The sequence below is a fragment of the Mustela nigripes genome, chromosome 6, assembly GCF_022355385.1.
Source record: "Mustela nigripes isolate SB6536 chromosome 6, MUSNIG.SB6536, whole genome shotgun sequence".
Taxonomy (NCBI): Eukaryota; Metazoa; Chordata; class Mammalia; order Carnivora; family Mustelidae; genus Mustela; species Mustela nigripes.
The window spans coordinates 68,578,492-68,598,511 of NC_081562.1; the positions used below are offsets into that span (position 1 = coordinate 68,578,492).

Genomic DNA, 20,020 nt, shown 5'->3' on the forward strand with positions numbered 1-20,020 from the left:
TGATATGCACTTCCCTGATGATGAGTAATGTTGAGCATCTTTTCATGTGTCTGTTAGCTAGACTTCATGATATGCACTTCCCTGATGATGAGTAATGTTGAGCATCTTTTCATGTGTCTGTTAGCTAGACTTCATGTTTTCTGCCCATTTTTTATTGGATTGTTTAGGAGTTTTGCTGTTGAATTGTATACATTCTTTATATACTTTGGGTAGTAATTAGTAATCCTTTATCAGATATATCATTTCCAAACACTTCTCCATTCAGTAGATTATCTTTTGGTTTTGTCGATTGTTTTCTATATTTTGTATCATGTCATTTAAAATTATAACAGTTTTACTTCTTCCTTACAATTTGGATACTTTTTATTTCTTTTTATTGTCTGATTGCTGTGACTAGGACTTAGCAGTACTATGTTGAATTAAAGTGGTGAGACTGGACATCCTTGTCTTGTTCTTGCTCTTGAGAGAAAAATTATCATATTTTCAGCATTGATCTTATAGTATAGATCCATAGTATGATCTTAGCTATGGGTTTTTCTTATGTGGCCTTTATTATGTTGAGGTATGTTACCTCTAAACCTACTTCATTGAGGGTTTGTATCATGAATAGATGTTGTACTTTGTCAAATGCTTTTTCTGCATCTATTGAAATGGTCATATGGTTTTTATCCTTTCCCTTGTTGATGTGATGTATTATGTTGTTTTATTTGTGACTATTGAACATGTGCATCACAGGAATAAATCTCACTTGATTGTGGTGAATGATTTTTTTTCTTATATTTCTTATATTGTTGGATTCAGTTTGCTATTTTTGAGGATTTTTGCATCTGTGTTTTTCAGAGATACTAGCTTGTGATTCTCTCTCTTTGTAGTGTCTTTATCTGGTTTTGGAATCAGAGTTATTGGTCATAAATGAATTTAGAGGTTTTCTTTCCTCTTCTATTTTTTGGAATACTTTGAGAATAGGTATTAACTTTTCTTTAAATGTCTGATAGAATATGCCTGTGAAGCTATCTAGTCCTAGATTTTTGTTGGGAGTTTTTTGATTACTGATTCAATTACATTGTAATCAGTCTGCATACTAGTCTGTTCAAATTTTCTATTTCTTCCTGATTCACTCTTGGGAGGCTATATGTTTTTAAATATTTAATCCATTTCTTCTAGGTTGTCCAATTTGTTAACATATGATTAATTTTTCATAATCTCTTATAAACCTTTGTATTTCTGTAGTGTCCATTAGTATTTCCCCTCTTTCGTTTTCCATTTTGTTATTTGAGTTGCTTGCTTGCTTGCTTGCCTTTCTTTCTTTCTTTCTTTCTTTCTTTCTTTTTTTATTTTGATGAGGCTGGCCAAAAGTTCATAAATTTTGTTCATCTTTTCAAAGAACCAGCTCCTGGTTTTATTGATCTGTTCTTTGGGATTTTTTTTTTTTAAGTCTCTATTTCATTTATTTCTACTCTTATCTTTATTATTTTTATCCTTCTACTGGCTTTGACCTTTATTTATTCTTCTTTTTATAGTTCCTTTAGGAGTAAGATTAGGTTGTTTATTTGACATTTTTCTTTGTTCCTGAGGTAGGCCTGAGTTGGTACAAACTTCCCTCTTAGAACAGCTTTTACTGCATCCCAAAGATTTTGAAACACTGTGTTTTTTTTTGTTTTGTTTTGGTTTTTTTTTGTTTTTTTTTTTATGATGCACTTTTATTTTTTATTTTTTATAAACATATATTTTTATCCCCAGGGGTACAGGTCTGTGAATCACCAGGTTTACACACTTCACAGCACTCACCAAAGCACATAGCCTCCCCAATGTCCATAATCCCACCCCCTTCTCCCAAACCCCCTCCCCCCAGCAACCCTCAGTTTGTTTTGTGAGATTAAGAGTCACTTATGGTTTGATTTTCATTTTTGTTTATGTACTTTTCGATTTCCTCTTTGATTTCTCATTGCTTAGTAGCAATGGATTAGTCAGTCATCTGCAATGGCTCTCTTTGATTGTTTTAGCAGTATTTGGTCCCTATTTTGTTGATGGGTCAGTGTGGGGCCATCTTGGGCTTGAGCTGAGTCAGACCAGGAGTTATCCAGAAATGCAGTAGCATAAAACTGCAGGGTGCTTTCCCTGTCTTTCTCCTGATGTGCTTTTGTTGGTGGGGAGGGCCTGCAGTCAGACCAGATGTCTGCCTGCCACCCCACCCCACCCCCACTGCTAGGGCTGCAGTCAGAACCTGTGTATGTGATTATCTTCCCCTCTCCCCCCAGGGCACAAATCACTTTGTAGTGTCCTAGTCCCTGTTGGTTCAGTTTTCACACTGCAAGGCTTGGTATGGATGGGCTCTGGTCAAGGGCATATTAGAGAGGGCAGGTCTGCAGATGAACACAGGGTCAGAGTGCACAAAGTTAGCAAGGTCTGAGCTGGTCCACTATGGGATGGGAGCTGCAGTCACAGAGGACTGAGGCAGGCCAAGTTGAAGTTGGGGGGGGGGGGGGAGTATTCACAGAAGCATTAGGGGCAGGATGCCTGTTAGTAAGGTTGGCATTGGTCTGCTGTGGGAGAAGACCTGGAACCAAGGCCTGGCTATAGGACATATGTCCACAGGAGAATGTGGAGACAGGGCAAGCTGTTAGTAAGATAGTTAGTGAGGACTGGCATCCTGCTGGCTCCCACAGATGTCCAAGTGTCTAACCCTTTGAAGAAGGGTTGGACCCAGTTGGAGAAGGGAAATAATGCCAGCCAACTCCTTTGTCCCTGGAGAAGTCTCCTAAAAATCTTTGTCCCTCAAGCACATGATCTGAGATTAGTAAACAAATATCCCTGTTATCTACCGCAGGTATTTTTCAAACTGAAAAGCTGAAACATTTCTAACTTCTCAATAGTTTATCCAGAGAACAGGGCTTCTAACTTTGAAACATGATGCAAGTTATTTAAATTAGTATTTCCACAATGCTTTTGAAGAGGGCTTATTTAAAATAAAGATACCTAAGTCTCATTCTAGACTTTCTGAAATAGAGCTGTAGTTCTGGGACCCAGAACTCTGCACTTGAACACACTCTCCTAGTTGACTCACATATGTTAAAATTTGAAAATTACTGCAAAGAAACTATACACAGTATGAAAATGAGCACCTAATGAGAGAGAGAGAGAGCATAAGAGAAGAGTGAGGGGCAGAGAGAGAAGCAGATGCCTTACTGTGTGGGAAGCCTTTTGGGGGGCTCAATCCCGGGACTCTTGGACCATGATCTGAGCTGCAGGCAGATACTTAACTAACTGAGACACACAGGCACCCCTAGGTTTAACTTTCGGAGCAACTGCCAGACTGTTTACCAAAGTGCCTAACCCATTTTACATTACCTCCACAATGTTTGAAGATTCTGATTTCTCCCCATTCTCACCAACACTTGTTACCATATCTTTTTTATAATAGCCATTCTATTGTGTATGAAATGGTATTGATTTGCATTTCCCTAATAACCAGCAAAGACATGTGATTTTTGGCCACCTGTATATATTCTTGGGAGAAATGCCTATTCATATCATTTGCCCATTTTAAAATTGAGTTATTTGTCCTTCTTATTATTGAGTTGTAAGAGTTTTTCAATATATTCTGTGTAGTCCTTTATCAGATATATGCTATGCAAATATTAGATACCATTCTATGGATTGTCTTTTCATTTTCTTTTTTTTTTTTAAGAATTTATTTATTTATTTGACAGAGAGAGAGCACAAGTAGGCAGGGAAGCAGGCTTCCTGCCAAGCAGAGAGCCCAATGTGGGACTCCCTCCCAGGACCCCGAGATCATGACCTGAGCCAAAGGCAGTGGCTTAACCCACTGAGCCACGCAGATGCCATCTTTTCATTTTCTTGACAATGTCCTTTAATGCACAAAAGTTTTTGAATTTGGTAAATTCCAATTTGTCTATTTTTTCTCTTGTTGCTCATGCTTTTTAGTGTTATATAATCTGTTTCCAAATCCAAGGCCATGTAAGTTTACTACTATATTTTCTTCTAAGAGTCTTACATTTTAGTTCTGAAATATAGATTTTTTGATCCAATTTGAGCTAATTTCTGGGTATGGAATGAGGGAGGGAGTCCAGCGTTATTCCACTGCATTTGAATGTCCAGTTGTCTCGGGGCCATATACTAAAAAGATTATCCTTTCCCCATTGAATGGTTTTAGAACCCTGTTCTATAGCACCAAAAATCAATTGACTATAGATGTGAGGGTATATTTTAGAATTCTTAGTTCTAGTCCATTTATTTATATGTTCATCCCTATGCCAGTACCATAGTGCCTTGACTGCTGTTCCTTTATAGTTAAGTTTTAAAAATGAGGAAGTGTGAGTCTCCAGCTCTCTTCACATTTTTAAAGATGATTTTAGCTATTCTGAGCCCCTTGAGCTCCAATATGAATTTTAGGATCAGCTTAAAATTTCTACAAAGAAGCCACATGAGATTCTAGTATTATTGCACTGAATTTATAGAGCAGTTAGGGGAGTATGGCCATCTTACCAATGTTAAGTCTTCTAATCTGTAAACATAAGATGTCTTTCCATTTATTAAGATCTTTAAATTTTAACAATATTTTATAGTTTTCACAGTGTGTTTTGCAGTGTCACATGTATTCCTAAGTATTTTGCTCTCCAATGTAAATGGAATTTTTAAATTATATTTTTGGCTTGCTCATACAAGTGTATAGAAAGACAATTGATTTTTGCATATTGGCCTTATATCCTGCAATCTTGCTGAACTTGTTTTTTCTTAGAGCTTTTTAGTGGATTTACCAGTTTGGTGTCCAACAATTTAACTCAATATTGATACCACCTACCTGGAGATAGCATCAGTTCTTACCAGTTTAAGAGCTCAGTTCAACAAGACTACCCACCTCCTCCAAATACCAATCCAATAGCCTGTGTTTCTGACCAATAGGCTATAGATTGGAGGTCCTAACATTTTCCTCCTTGGGTAATTAATGTGTTAGAACAGCTCATATAACTCAGTGCAACATTTTATTTACAAGATTACTAGTTTATTATAAAAAGAAATAATTCAGTAATAGCCAGATGGAAGAGATGCATAGAACAAGGTATGGGGGAAGGGCACAGACCTTCTGTGCTTTCTCTCTCTATGTATTCCACTCTCCCCAAATTGTTACATGCTCACTAACCTGGGAGATCTCTGAACCCTGTCCTTCAGGTTTTTATGGAGGCTTCATTACATAGGCATAACTGATTAAATCACTGGGCAATGGTGATTGAACTCAATCTTCTTCCCCCCTTGAGGTCTGGTGGGGGGAACTGCAAATTCTAACCTGCTAATCACATTGTTGGCTACCATGACAATCAGCCCCCATCCTTAGGTTACCTAAGGGAATTCTAAATGTCACTTCATTAATTTCTTGATCTCTCTCATCATTTAAGAAATTCAAAGGTTTTACAGACCTGTGTGCCAAAACCAGGGACAAAGACCAAGTATACATTTCTGATTATAAATCATAATATCATAGCTATCTGTTCTCTGGCACTCCATTTCTTCATCTGTAAATTGGAGAAATCATAATTCATACTTCATGTGACTGTTGTGAAGTTCAAATAAATTAATACATGGAAAGTTCCCCCAAACAGTGCCTGGCAGAGGAACAAATTCTAGCAAGCTAACACAAGCAAGAAGTCATCTTGGGGAACATATATTAAAAAGAAGGATATTGCTTCTTCTATTCCCAGTTAGAGAAACTCAGGAGTATTTCTCAAAGCATTGTCTTGCACTCTCTGCATCAGAATCAGTAGGATTCTTGGTTTAAAAAAACAGATTCCTGAGACCTTCCCAGGAAAGGGGCGCCTGGGTGGCTCAGTGGGTTAAGCCGCTGCCTTCAGCTCAGGTCATGATCTCAGGGTCCTGGGATCGAGTCCCATATCGGGCTCTGGGTTCAGCAGGGAGCCTGCTTCCTCCTCTCTCTCTTTCTGCCTGCCTCTCTGCCTACTTGTGATCTCTCTCTCTGTTGAATAAATAAATAAATAAATAAAATCTTAAAAAAAAAAAAAAAAAGGAATCCCAGGAAAGTCTTATCTTTAACAGATGCCTAGGTAATTCTTTGATACTTTAAGGTTTGACAACCACACCGAGAGAGTGCATCTCTATTTCTTAAATTATCCCAGGTAACTTCAAAATGCCTTTCTTTTCCATCCTTTTCCTGTAATACCACAGGGACAATTCAAGAATAACCAAACTGATTAACCACAGTTTCTTATAAAGTCATTTGTTAATTTATTCAACATCCTAAGAACTCCCATCAATCTATTCTACCTAGTTGGAACTCATTTATAATTGGATCATTTAAAGAATAATTACCAGAGAATCTCAGAAACCTTTTACCTTCTATAAGGATGTGATTAATGGAATTCTCTGTGCATGTAGCAAATTTTAGCCTTTTAAAATCATAATAGAGAGAGAGGCTCTCCTGTTGGACTACTTTGGTTTGTCTATCTCTTGAAGGAGCATCCCTGTCTATAACTTAATCATGATTCAGGATCCTTCCATAGTTTCTAAGACTTATTTTTAAGTCTCTAAGTAGTGCTACATTTATATACAGAATCTATTTCAGGTCTGAATTTGGAGAAACTCCGAAGTCTATATGTATCTGTAGATTCCTAAGAGGTAAATCAAAGAAGCTTAGTTCAGAGGACACAGAAGGCATAACCTGAGACCTTTGTAGTAACAATATCCACTACTTTGGCCGGCCAAAACTTCTATTTATAGAATTCAGGTTGGGACAGGGAGCATGAACAAGAACTGTTTCAGAATTACACAGTTTTGTTGTTCTTGTTATTCATACTTATTTCCTTCTGAAGCTGACAATGAGATTATTCTTTTTTTAAAAAAGATTTTATTTATTTATTTGACACACAGAGAGAGAAACAGAATACAAGCAGAGGGAGTGGAAGAGGGAGTAGCAGGCCTCCCACTGAGCAGGGAGCCCAATGTGGGGCTTCATCCCAGGATCCTGGGATCATGACCTAAGCTGAAGTCAGGCACTTAACGACTGAGCCAGCCAGGTGCCCCAGTGAGATTATTCTTAAAGCATCTTCTAAGCACGTGTTTCATGTGATTCTTTATAGGTTTCTGATCAAAGTTATTATTTGGGAAGAGATTTCTGTAAAATGAGCTATGTCTTTGTATGCAGTTACTGATGAACAAGTGTGAAAATTACAGCTAATCTAATTTGTTAAATTATAGAATAAGTTTAGAAGTAAAGTTTGCACATCAACTTAACCATCCCTGGTGACACCAGAATATGAACAGAACTATTTGGATCTGCAAAAAATGTGAAGCAGACAGAACTTGAAAGTAAAGGGAGGAAATCACACTGAGCTCCTCCCTGAATTCTTCTTTTGGCCACTCTAGGATCCTTATTAGATCCTAAAAATACACATGAAGTTACCATACAATCCTCTTGTTCCTCAGTAAGAAAACATTTCATACTTGTTAGGGAGGGGCTATGACACCAGGTTTTTTTTCCCTTGTTTGGAAGAGGTGGAATAGAAGTAGAATAGGGAAAGAAGTCAGGGAAATAAAAGTAAATACATTTTCTAGCCTAGAGTTAATCTGTTGTAATATCGGTTATTTCTATCTGACAATTTTCCATGTTAGAGTTATATGCCTAGGACAATAGAATTTCATCAAAAGTAATATATTTAAAACGGTTTTTTGTTTTCTTGGCTTTATTACTGTGACTTAGAGATATTCAACTTTTTTTTTGTCTCAGAATTACCTTTTTTAATCCTAATAGATTCAGAGGATTACCAGTTTTGACCGTTGACCTACCAACTATATACCTTGTTGCTCCTCGTATTTCATCAGCAAAAGTTGCGCCATTGAAAATGGATTCAAATATTTTAAAACAAGGTGCTTTAGGGATAAAATACCAGAAGTTCCTATTTTGACAAATAAAGAGCTGTCTTGGGCCTTTAATTTATCCCTAGTACATAACACCGGCCATATGATCATTTTTCAGCAGTCACAGTCAGAACTGGCTTATAGTAACAGGCATGTTGTCCATGTGATGGACTATATACAGCCTCTCTGGGATGCTGCCAGGGAATGTGCACCTCATATGTCTTTTCTTACTCTCTTTCTGACTCGAAAGGTTACCATTCAAAATGAAAAGTTTATTTAGTTAATGTAAATTAGTTCCAAGTACATCAAAGCTTACTGTTCCCATAATCATATGCCATATACTTAAATATATGATCTCTCTTAGTTCTTATAACAATTCTATAAAGGAGGTATCTATTTTCTGTTTTTGAAGAAGAAACAGATCTCAGATAGCTTACCAAAATCACATAGTTTTTATGGGATTTCTCTCAATTCAGTTTGAGGTTTGTCTGATTCTAAAGTCCTGGCTTTTCCAGCCCAGTTTCAAGAAGGAAAAGTCATAAGATTACCCAAACCACCTGTTATATCTGGCTCCTGAACTCATCAAATCCAGAGTGTAACTTTGCATCAAAGAGATTCATGATCATTTTGGTATAAATCAGGGAAACTTCATAATTATTAAGATAAAAGTAATTATTCAGATAAAAGCAATGCTGTTTTTCAAGAATTACCGTAAAGACTAATCATCTCATTTTGGTTATTTCACCAGACTTACAAGGCAGACCTATATCCAGGCATTACATCAGTCCCTGGAGATATGAGGATCATAAAATACACAGTCGCTATCCTTCATTTCACATCATCATGATAGAGATAGATATAAAATAAGACCTATAATCTGGAGAACCTTTCTAAATGTTTGATACAATACTGAACAGGCATCAACCAATCAGAACATGACAGGCTTCATATAGCTGGTGTGGCTGACATGCCTTGCTTGTTGCCTATCACCTTTGCATTTAATAATGTAGTTAATACTCAAATAGAGATAGGTGGGAATACAGAGGGAGAGGGGTAGAAGGAAGAAATGAAGATGATTGTGAACAGCCTGAATACAGAGCTGACATATGATTTGAACCTTGAAGGAGAAGTGGGAGTTTTCCACTGGACTAAACAGGACTGGGTATTTTAGAGGAAACAATTATATTAAACAAAGGCTATATCTAGTATGGTCACATTTATAGAATCAGAGTGGAATAATGGTTTTTAGGAGTTAGGAATGGGGAGTTACTAATCAACAAACATAAAGTTTCAGTTAAGCAAGATGAATAAGTTCTAGAGATCTGCTGTACATCATTGTCCATGCAGTTAAAAATAGATTCCATGTTAAGTGTTCCTACAGCAATAATATTAAATTAAAATAAGTAAGCAAAAAACCCAAGGCTGGGAAGCATTGAGAAATGTCTAGCAGCTGTGGTTAGATTATAGGGTTCATGCAGAGTAATAGCTAGAGATGATGGTAGATAATCATTTGGGGCCAGATCATGAAGGTAAGCTAAGAAGTTTTTACTCTTCTTACTTTCTTACCTGGGCATCAGATGACATAAAGAATTCCATCATTGCTTGAGATAATTTTGGTTGTATTGTAGAGAATATACTAGTGGAGGAAGACCATTTAGAAGCTATTTCAATAATTGAGAAGAAAGGGGCGCCTGGGTAGCTCAGTGGGTTAGGCCTCTGCCTTTGTCTCGGGTCATGATCCCAGATTCCTTAGGATAGAGCCCTGATCAGACTCTCTGCTCAGCGGGGAGCCTTCCCCTCCCCCCCACCCTGCCTCCCTCTCAACCTACTTGTGATCTCTGTCAAATAAATAAATAAAATCTTTAAAAATTTTTAAAAAAATAATTGAGAAGAGATATGATGTGAGTCTATATGGGTACTGTTGTAAAGAGAAGGAGATTGATGTAAGAGACATTTTGACTATATATAATGGTTGATTGAATGTATTGAGGTGGGAAAGAAAAAATCATGAATGAGTCCAAAGCATTTGGCTTGAACAACTTCTTTCGTTTTACCTGAGATAGTACAGGCAGATGGAGATAACATCTCCAGTATGTTTGGAAGTGAACAATGATCTTGGTTTCATACAAAATACGTCATGTAGAACACCCAGATGGAGAAGTCAAACAGACTATTGGAAATGTAGGTGACTAACAGTACTTATCCTATCCTACACACACACACACACACACACACACACACACACACACACTTACTTGACAGCTCACAGCCTAAGATGAAAATACTTTGAAACTAAAATGTGTAACTCCTTCTCCTTTAGGGGAAAAATTTGTTTTTAATTATATATATAGATAGTTTATATCTATAAATTGGTTTGAGCCAGTTTATAGATTATATATCATAATTTATAAATATCAAAAGGTATTCTAAAGCTAAGTTTGGCTTATTTTTATATTTTACTGTGCTGCTAAGTCTAAGGTTAGATCTTGATTATCTTGTAGGTAAGTTTGATTTGCAAATATTCCTGAGACATTTCATTTATTATTTTGTTGTAGTGACTTCCAAGATTGCATGCTCTTGCAGTTTATGTGCACAAGTTGCACATAAAACTTCAGCACTGACTTTGCAAATGGCAACTGGGGGAATTGCTCAGTATTGTACATAGTCTGAATGGGCTCTAGTCTACAATAATGGTAAGATATCTTCATATCAGTGAGCAATATGGTATTAAACAGTTCCCTCACTTACATTTTTTTGCATTAAACCAATTCACATATGCATGTAATATATTGTGTAATTAGTATCTCAAGTCAGACTGGAAGAAATATTCTATTTCTACTATTTACCTGCCCTTACCAGGTTCCATGGGGGGAAAAACTGCGAAGATGGTTAGTTTGCTTTTGGCACATTCTCACCCACTGGTGTCACTGCTTTATAAACCTCCAGGCATCTAAATCTTCAAACTAACTCTGCTTGCTCAATGGCTACCACAGTAATACTTCACTCAAACCTGCCCTCTACATGTGCCTGGACCACCTTTCTTCTTCCTCCTGTCTGGGTTCATTTAACTCCCATTTAAGCAACACCACATTCTAGGGATTTAGCTTTGTTCACAGTAGTATTGAGAATGGTCAGCCAATATTCCCAAGATGTGTCCAAGGGGTGTGGCTGTGGGTGTGTGTGTACGTGCATGCACACATCACACATGCCCTATAATGTAAAATGTCAGCTTCCATGAATGACCTGCTTCTTATTATGCTCTGTGAAACTGAGCATGTGGACAAGTAGGCAGGTGAACAAAGCAAGAAGCCTCTCCTCCGTGTGAAGTTGAGACACTGGCAGACTGAAGGAATGAGAACATTAGAGCTAGAGAAAACAGTTCTCACCATATCCTCCTTAACCTCAGCTTTCTCGCTAAGACAGGTCAGTGAAACCAGGACAGACCCTGAAATGTCCTACACTCTCAGAATCTGTTTTCTGAATGCAGAGGTTACTTCTTAACTGGTCTCTGGAAGAGAGGCAATTGGCCTTGGTCAAAATGTCAAAGAAAGAGGGGTTTGTTTTTACTTTCTATTTCCTTCATTGAGTTATTTTCAGACATTCTCCACACTTAATGGAAAAAACATATTGCATTAATTCTAAAATGATGATTTTTCACAATTTAACACCTCTGAAACTGGGACACATTGTAGGATCAATGACATCTTATGGCATTGGTGTTGCCTGGATTGGGTTTCTTATAATAGCATTTATTTCCAACAGTTACCTAGGATAATTATTAATATGGCATGACTTTAAACTAAACTTTATACCTCAGGTTCTTACATCATACTAGTGGTGTGAATTCTGATCTCATATTTATGTACTGGCTGTGGTTCAGAAGCTCAGAGGAGATTTTTCTTTTCTTTTTCCTCCCAGTACTAAGGTTAAGAACTGCAAGTTGTGTCTTAGGAATCCCAAAGAGCCCAGCTTTATGCCAGAGTATCTTATTAGATTCCCTATCTTGGACCTTTTTTTCTTGGTAGTTGATAAAATAATGGTGTATCTTATAACCAAAAGAATGTAAGAAATTTGGTATTAGAATTGAAAAGATTCACCAGGGAAAAAATTCTTCCTAGTTTATTACTTCTGAACAGCAGCACTGCCTTCTTCAGGTCTTTGCTTGTCTTTGAGAGTCTGCCAACACCTCTCAACAAGACCAAGGTAATCACCCTCCAGATGAATGATTCACTATGCAATTTGTAGGTATAATGGGATTCGTTAATTTGTAATTTCATCAAGATGTAATTTGTGAGTAAAGATTGTGATAAAGCTATAATTACCACTGTGGTGATTTTGTTCATTGGTTTTGCAAATACTTATTAAGATATCTATTTTGTGCCTTGGGGAAGGAACAAATATTCCCAAGAAGTCGTCCCTGACCTCAGGGATCTTAGAATCTCTTATGATTAGATAAGGCATGTGCAAAATAGCTGTAATGTATATGGAAAGTAATGATGCTGGGGGAAAGAATGAAAAATATGCCCCATGGATATCATTTCTACTTTGAGAATAATACAAAAAGTACTTTACAGAAGATATGGGTAATGATATTAACAGTATAAATAAAAATTACCATTTAAAATCATTTACTCATGTTATTTTATTTAATCTTTTATGAAATAGGTATTAATTCCATTTTATAGCTGAGACAACTAGTTTCAAAGAATGAATCCATTTTTAGAGGCAGAAGAAGTGTTGGGAAGGGTATTACTTAATGGGAACAGTCAGAAAAAAGGCGTGAATGTGAGAAAGCAAGGGACACATATAAAAATACTAGATTGCTTAATTTAGTTGGGGCATTGGACAGGTAAATGAAAATAATAGAAGAAATAAAATAGAATATTTTGTTTTAATTATATAATGGAGGAATTGATGGGAATTGTCATGGAGTAGAATAAGATAACCTGGAAGATGGTTAAGGAGCAAGATTTGTCAAAGACGAAGTGATTTGGGGGTTGAATGTCTGGGAGAAAGATACTAGGAGAAGAAACAGAAAACACAAGAGAATATGGTACATTGAGATTCTGGTTTAACAAGCTTAATTATAAATGTCCTAACACTGTCTGTGCAAGTAGAGGAAAGGCTTGGGGAAGGGACTAAACAAAGTATATACATAATCAATGATAGTAGGGTTTATGAAGTCTTGAACATCAAGGATATTCTCCCTGGATGAATAATTTTAGATCAGGATGCATCAAACTCAAATCCAATTCAGGAAGGTACCATGTGGTACCAAAGGTGATCCTCATAGCATGGACCATAGTGACCCATGAAGTAAGTGAAGGCTGTCATCAGGGACAACCTTTCAAGGCCAAACCTTCCAATTTCAAGAGAGAAACTGTCAGCAAAATTGAGCCACAAGGAAAAGGATTTATTTAGACCAAAAGAGTTTATTTAAACCAGTTCCATCCCACTGCTAATTGCCAATTTCCTGGGTACAAGTTGAATTTTGAAAAGGATACTTCCCATTTCACCCCTTGGTGAACTGGCAGAAAAATTGGACATCACAGACCTAGGCAGAAGGGCTAGCTAAAATGTTCCCTAGGTAGGGCTTTGTGCTTTTACAGTAAAAGAATAAAATATTAGGCTATCACCCAGTTTAGGGCTCTGTTCATTTTAAGGCATAGAGAAGTCAAAAATTACATTATCTAGACCCTGTGTGTTCACAGGGAGGATAGCTGATACTTCTTGCCAGCCTGAATTCTCATTAGTTCTAGGACTGGGATGAGCTCTATTTCCATCAGAGAAGTTCCTAATAATTAGGGGCAGCTGCATAGGGTTCGAAAAATCTGAGACTTGCAGTAGACAGTTGGAATTGCTGAATATGAGCCTATAAACTAGGGATTTTAGAGTCATAAAGATGTAATGGCTGCAGGTATGGAAAAGAGAGTGAAATGGCTGAAGGAAATAGGAAAGGGGAAAAAACAAACAGAGGAAGGGTCAAAGACTGACAAGAAGATCCTCTGAACTTGAAGAAAAAGAAGAGGAAGGGAAGTTGAGCAAGAATTTAGAGGGAAGGAAGAGAATGGTATCTTACAGAAACAAAGAAAGACATTTCAAACGGAAGAGTGGTTAATCATGTTAAATGTTCCAGAGAGGAGACAGAGGATTGAAGCCATTTGATGAATCTACTAGAACATCATCGTGATCCCTAACAGCAAGTATGATTTATTCATGAAGGAACAAATCATATCACGGTGGATTTTTTTTTAAAGATTTTATTTATTTATCAGAGAGAGGGGGGGAGAGAGCGAGCACAGGCAGACAGAATGGCAGGCAGAGGCAGAGGGAGAAGCAGGCTCCCTGCTGAGCAAGGAGCCCCATGTGGGACTCGATCCCAGGACGCTGGGATCATGACCTGAGCCGAAAGCAGCTACTTAACCAACTGAGCCACCCAGGCGTCCCACGGTGGATTATTTTTTTCAAAGATTTTATTTATTTATTAGAGAGAGAGGGTGAGAGAGCACATGATTGGGGGAGAGAGGCCGAATGAAAGGGAGAGGCAGTCTTCCCCACTGAGCAGGGTGCCTGATGGCAGGGCTCGATCCCAAGACTCTGGGATCATGACCTGAGCCTAAGGCAGACATTTAACTGACTGAGTCACCCAGGTTCCCCTATCACAGTGGATTTAAAGAGAGTGAGCAGGAAGAAATGAAAGCAGTGTAGCCTTTTCTGTACCCAAAGATCTTTGGTTGAGGAAGGAAGGAAAGAAGAAAAGAAAAGGCGAGTAGAGGGGGTAGGGGGTAGGTAGGTAGGTAGGTAAGTAGAAGGGTGGGGGGGAGGAAAGAAGAGGAGAGGGCAAGAAGGAAGGAAAGAAAGACTATGCTACCACAGTAGCTCCAAGTTGAGAAGTTGTGTTTGATTTTTTGTTTTTTCGTTTGTTAATTTTCAAATATTTAAATTTTTTTTCTTTGGAAATAAGTCTACCACCTCTAATTTGTTATTGTTGCACTGTTTCCATTTTACAAGATTTAGATTCATAGGGTCCTGTTTTGAGTCCCTGCTGCTGTATCCTAGCTACCTTTTCCATTAAACACAAGCTATAGAATTTTGATGGTCATTTAATCGTACATTTTTCACAAACAGATGAACAATTTCTCTTTGTTTACTTTGTGATCCTTCTTCCCAGATGAAGATCTATTTAGGTTACTTATCATCGGTCAATGCAGAACACCTCTTCTGTAGGGAATTCTCCACCAAAACATCCTCAGAGGCACTAATCTATGTGAATAAGGTTTTTACAAAACAAATGATTGAGAGTAGAATAGTAACACTGCCTTATACTTGTATACATGTATAGTTCTTCAAACATTTACAAAGACCTTTCACAAGCATTTTCTCTTTTAATTTGAGTAACACACTCTGTAAAAACAGGAAAAGAGTAAAGTAGCTGTAAAAGCTGTAAAAGAAGAAGATAATTAAGGAAAAGAAATATTGCCAATATCAAGATAAATTTGAATCTCGTCTTAAAGTTGTCATTTAACCCGTAGGCTATAAGATTAGCTCATTTGTCTATGCCCAGTACTAAAAGGAGTTGTTTTTATTATTATTATCATTATTATTGACTGAAGACACCAATATAGTAAACAGTGAAGCCAAAAGACACACAAATATTTTGTTTAAACAATATGAGGATAAGTTTTTAGTAATGGCTGTCCAGATAATTTTTTACTATCTCTCCTGCTAAAAACATCTAGAAGAGCTGGGAAATGTAGTAGAACCAAAGATACCAGAAAGCTATCAAAGCATTCAAATATCCAGATTCCCAAGATCCAGGAAAAAAGACCCAAAGGATAAACCATCTTTAATGTCAGATTTGTCCTAAAATTTGTCAGATTATTTTAGGAAGAATTGGTTGGCAGGATGGACAGAGGTTTTACAGATTTGAAGAGTTAGAGGACAAAATTTGGAGTACAAGTTTTGACAAAGAAAGAAGCCCTGGTAACATCTCTCTCTAGATTTTGGATTAGAACCCTAAAAATCATACCCTAGCAGTAAGGATAACCCAGAAATGAATTGGCCTTCACAGAAACTGAAACCCAACTTTAAATTGTTTTTATCCCTGGTTGAATTAATTAAGTTAATATGAATTTCCTAGTGTCACTAGCCACCTAATATAAATACTCTGGAGGCATATAATGTCACTTTAGACCTAAGTTACATCTCATAATTTTTTCATAAACTCGTACTCAATCAAGAATATTCCTAAATATGAGGAAACAATACAGATGCCTAAACATTCACAGAAATAACACAAAGAAGTAATTTATACAGTGCGATAGCCAAGAAACCCCAAATAATCCAACTAAAAATGGGCAAAGAACCCGATTTTCCAAAAAAAGACATAAAAATAACCAACAGGTATGTGAAAAGTTGCTCCACATCACTAATCATCAGACAAATGCGATCAAAACCACAGAGAGGTATCCCTTCACATCTGTTAGGATGGCTTTTATGAAAAAGACAAGATAAGAAGTGTTGATGAAGGTATGAAGAAAAGGGAAGTCTCACACCCTGTTGGAGGGAGTGTAAAATATAAGCAAAACCTGCAATCAAAATGATAAATTTTGATATTACTCTGTAATTTTGACAATATCTAGGAAAAATCAGTAAGGATATAAATGGTTTGAATAACAAATATTATAATTAAACTGAGACCTATAAAGGACTACACCTAAAATCAGAGTGTACACTCCTTTCAAAAATACATGAAAATTTTACAAAAATGGAACATATGCTGGCCATGAGGTAAAATCAATAAATTTGGGACTTAAAATATCCAGAACTTGTTTTCTGACCACAGAGAAATTTGGCTAAAAAATCAATAACAACAACAACAACAACAAAAAAAAAAACTAGAAAATTGTCATATGTTTGGAAATTAAGCAATAGGTATTTTTTTAAAAAACTTAAATTTTACATTTTATTATTTTAAATTTTTAAAAAACATTGAAATAAATGATAAAACACTACATAATAGGGGCACCTGAGTGGCTCAGTCATTTAAGCATCTGCCTTCAGCTTAGGTCGTGATCCTGGAGTCCTGGAATCAAGTCCCGCATCAGGCTCTCTGCTCAACAGGGTGCCTCCTTCTCCTGGCCCTCTGCCTGCTGCTCCCCCCTGCTTGTGTACACTCTCTCTCCCTCTCTTTGTCAAATAAATTAAATAAATAAATAAATAAATGAAATCTTTTAAAAATATACTACATAATAAATTTATGAAATAAAGCTTTAAGCCATGCTTAGTGGGAAATATATAGCCTCAACTGCCTATATTAGAAAATAAAAATAGGCTGCAAAGCAATTAAAGCATCCATCTCAAGTATTCACACAAAGAACAGCAATAAGCTGAACCTAAAGAAAGTTAAAGAAAAATATAATAAAGAGAATATATAAATAATCATATAATAAAGATAAAAAATTGATTGATGGTTCATTTTTTAAAATTTTTTTATTTCTTTTCAGCGTAACAGTATTCATTGTTTTTTCACCACACCCGGTGCTCCATGCAATACGTGCCCTCTCTAATACTCACCACCTGGTTCCCTAACCTCCCACCCTCCCCCGCCCCTTCAAAACCCTCAGATTGTTTTTCAGAGTCCATAGTCTCTCATGATTTACCTCCCTTTCCAATTTCCCTCAACTCCCTTCTCCTCTCCATCTCCCCTTGTCCTCCATGCTATTTGTTATGCTCCACAAATAAGTGAAACCATATGATAATTGACTCTCTCTGCTTGACTTATTTCACTCAGCATAATCTCTTCCAGTCCCATCCATGTTGCTACAAAAGTTGGGTATTCGTCCTTTCTGATGGAGGCATAATACCCCATAGTGTATATGGACCATATCTTTCTTATCCATTCGTCTGTTGAAGGGCATCTTGGTTCTTTCCACAGTTGGGCGACTGTGTCCATTCCTGCTATAAACATTGGGGTACAGTTGGCCCTTCTTTTCACTACATCTGTATCTTTGGGGTAAATACCCAGGAGTGCAATTGCAGGGTCATAAGAATTTCTATTTTTAATTTCTTGAGGAATCTCCACGCTGTTTTCCAAAGTGGCTGCACCAACTTGCATTCCCACAAACAGTGTAAGAGGGTTCCCCTTTCTCCACATCCTCTCCAACACATGTTGTTTCCTGGTCTTGCTAATTTTGGCCATTTATTCATTTGACAGACAGAGATCATAAGTAGGCAGAGAAACATGCAGAGAGAGAGAGGAGGAAGCAGGCTCCCTGCTGAGCAGAGAGCCGGATGCGGGGCTCGATTCCAGGACCCTGGGATCATTACCTGAGCTGAAAGCAGAAGCTTTAACCCCCTGAGCCACCCAAGTGCCCCTTGATGGTTCTTTAAATGGATTGAGAAAATTAACTTGGGAGAAAAGCAAAAAAAATGGGTACTTGGATAGCTCAGTTGGTTAAGCGTCTACCTTCGGCTCAGGTCATGAACTCAGGGTCCTGGGATAGAGCTCCAGCAGGGCTTCTGCTGGAATCTGCTTCTCCCCTCTCGCTCTCCCTCTGCCCCCCCCACTCATTTTCTCTCTCTCTCTCTCTCATAAATAAATAACATCTTAAAAAAAAAAAAAGGAATATATGCCTTCCTTCCTATTTTCTGTCTTTTGAAGTCCTAACTATCTTTAGAGGTCCACCTTATCTCACCCCTTCTGTGAAGTCTTGCTTAAGCAGAACAACAAAAATAATTCATTGCTGAATTCTAAACAGTGGTGCTCAATATTTTTCAGGGAATGGTATGGTGTAATTGTGAAGAAAAGTAATCCTGAATTGAGAGACACTTAAACTCTGGCCCTGGTTCCACTACTTTGTAGCTGTGTCACTCTAAGCAACTACCTAACTGCTATAGGCATCAATTTGCTAATCTGTGAAAGGCAGATAATAATGCATCCTTAAAAGGGTAAAATGAAATAATGCACATAGACTATCTAACACAAATAGGAAAACATGATAAATAATAGCTGATAAGAGCAATAGGAGTAACATTCACTATTGATTATGGCTGACTCTGAATTGTAAGATTTATTTAAAAAGCTAAGGGAGAAACAAATGTGAACAAAGGGCAAAGACTAATAGAACAAAACTAGCTAGATGATGTTTTGAACATTTCATAAAAATGTCCAGCTTGTCTTTCTTCTATTGCAGACTGATCTACATGTAGCCAAAGATCTTTTAGAGAGTTCTGTTTCCTGACACTGCATGAATTTTCTCATTTTGTCTCAGATGTCTGGTTTCTCACCTCAGCTGACATACAGGGTCTCAAACAAATGACACGGTAAAATTTCAGACACACCTCAGGGGCTTATTTTCTGTTGCTAGTGAAGGTTAAAATTGTCTTCTTGCAAAAGTTATAACTCAAACCACAGGGTCCTTAATATTCTTAGAAAGATTTCTTCTGTTCTCTCATTTGCACATGAGAAAGGAAACTGCCAACCACCTTAAATTTAATTTCCCCGCTTAAGTTTGCTTATACTTCTAATTGTCAGAATAATGAAAGGAGCTTCGTGTATGTAAATAGTATCCTAGGATTTTTCAAGAATAACTAATTCACTTTGGTTAAATGTATCTCTCATTGCCACCCATCATCATCACCAATAATGAGTAATGGTAGCAGTAGATACCACTGATCAAATTTGTTATGTATGCAGTAACCAGAGAGGAAGGGGAATCCTTCTCCCCCCAACCCCTGCCTTGCCTGGTGTGCTTCCACTTGGGCTCCATTTAGACTTAATATTTTTACCTGAAGCTATTGGTAGGGCTCATGTTCAGACTTCTAATAACTCTCTTGCATACTCTTGTATTCCAGTGCTTTTCCCATGGTGTTTCTATGGGGTATTAGTATTCCATAAGCTATAGAGAAAAAAGCATTTATTTGATTATAATATTGAATAATGATTGCCTTTACCCGGCTTGCAGAGAAAAAGAGTTAATAGATAGCATTTTTTCAATTCAAATTGTTCTCCAATAATTTTTGACATGTCTTTGTCTCCAAACATCACTTTTCTGCTAAAGGTTGCCAGTAGATGACTGAATAAAATGAAGTTGCAAATTCAAATTGATGGAAAAACTCAAAACCAATAATT

At 37.2% G+C, this 20,020-nt stretch overlaps 1 protein-coding gene across 16 annotated transcripts in view; it reads left to right on the forward strand.

The window, feature by feature from the left end:
• LMNTD1 (lamin tail domain containing 1) overlaps positions 1–20,020 on the forward strand; it is a 497,491-nt gene that overhangs the window by 387,734 nt on the left and 89,737 nt on the right. The window contains exon 5 of one of the 16 annotated variants that reach the window (XR_009404801.1): positions 10,443–10,577. The exons of the other annotated variants lie outside the window; for them this stretch is intronic. The gene's annotated coding sequence lies outside the window, so the exon portion shown is untranslated. Of the gene's footprint in view, positions 1–10,442; positions 10,578–20,020 lie in introns of those variants that run through there. 16 annotated transcript variants of the gene reach the window in all.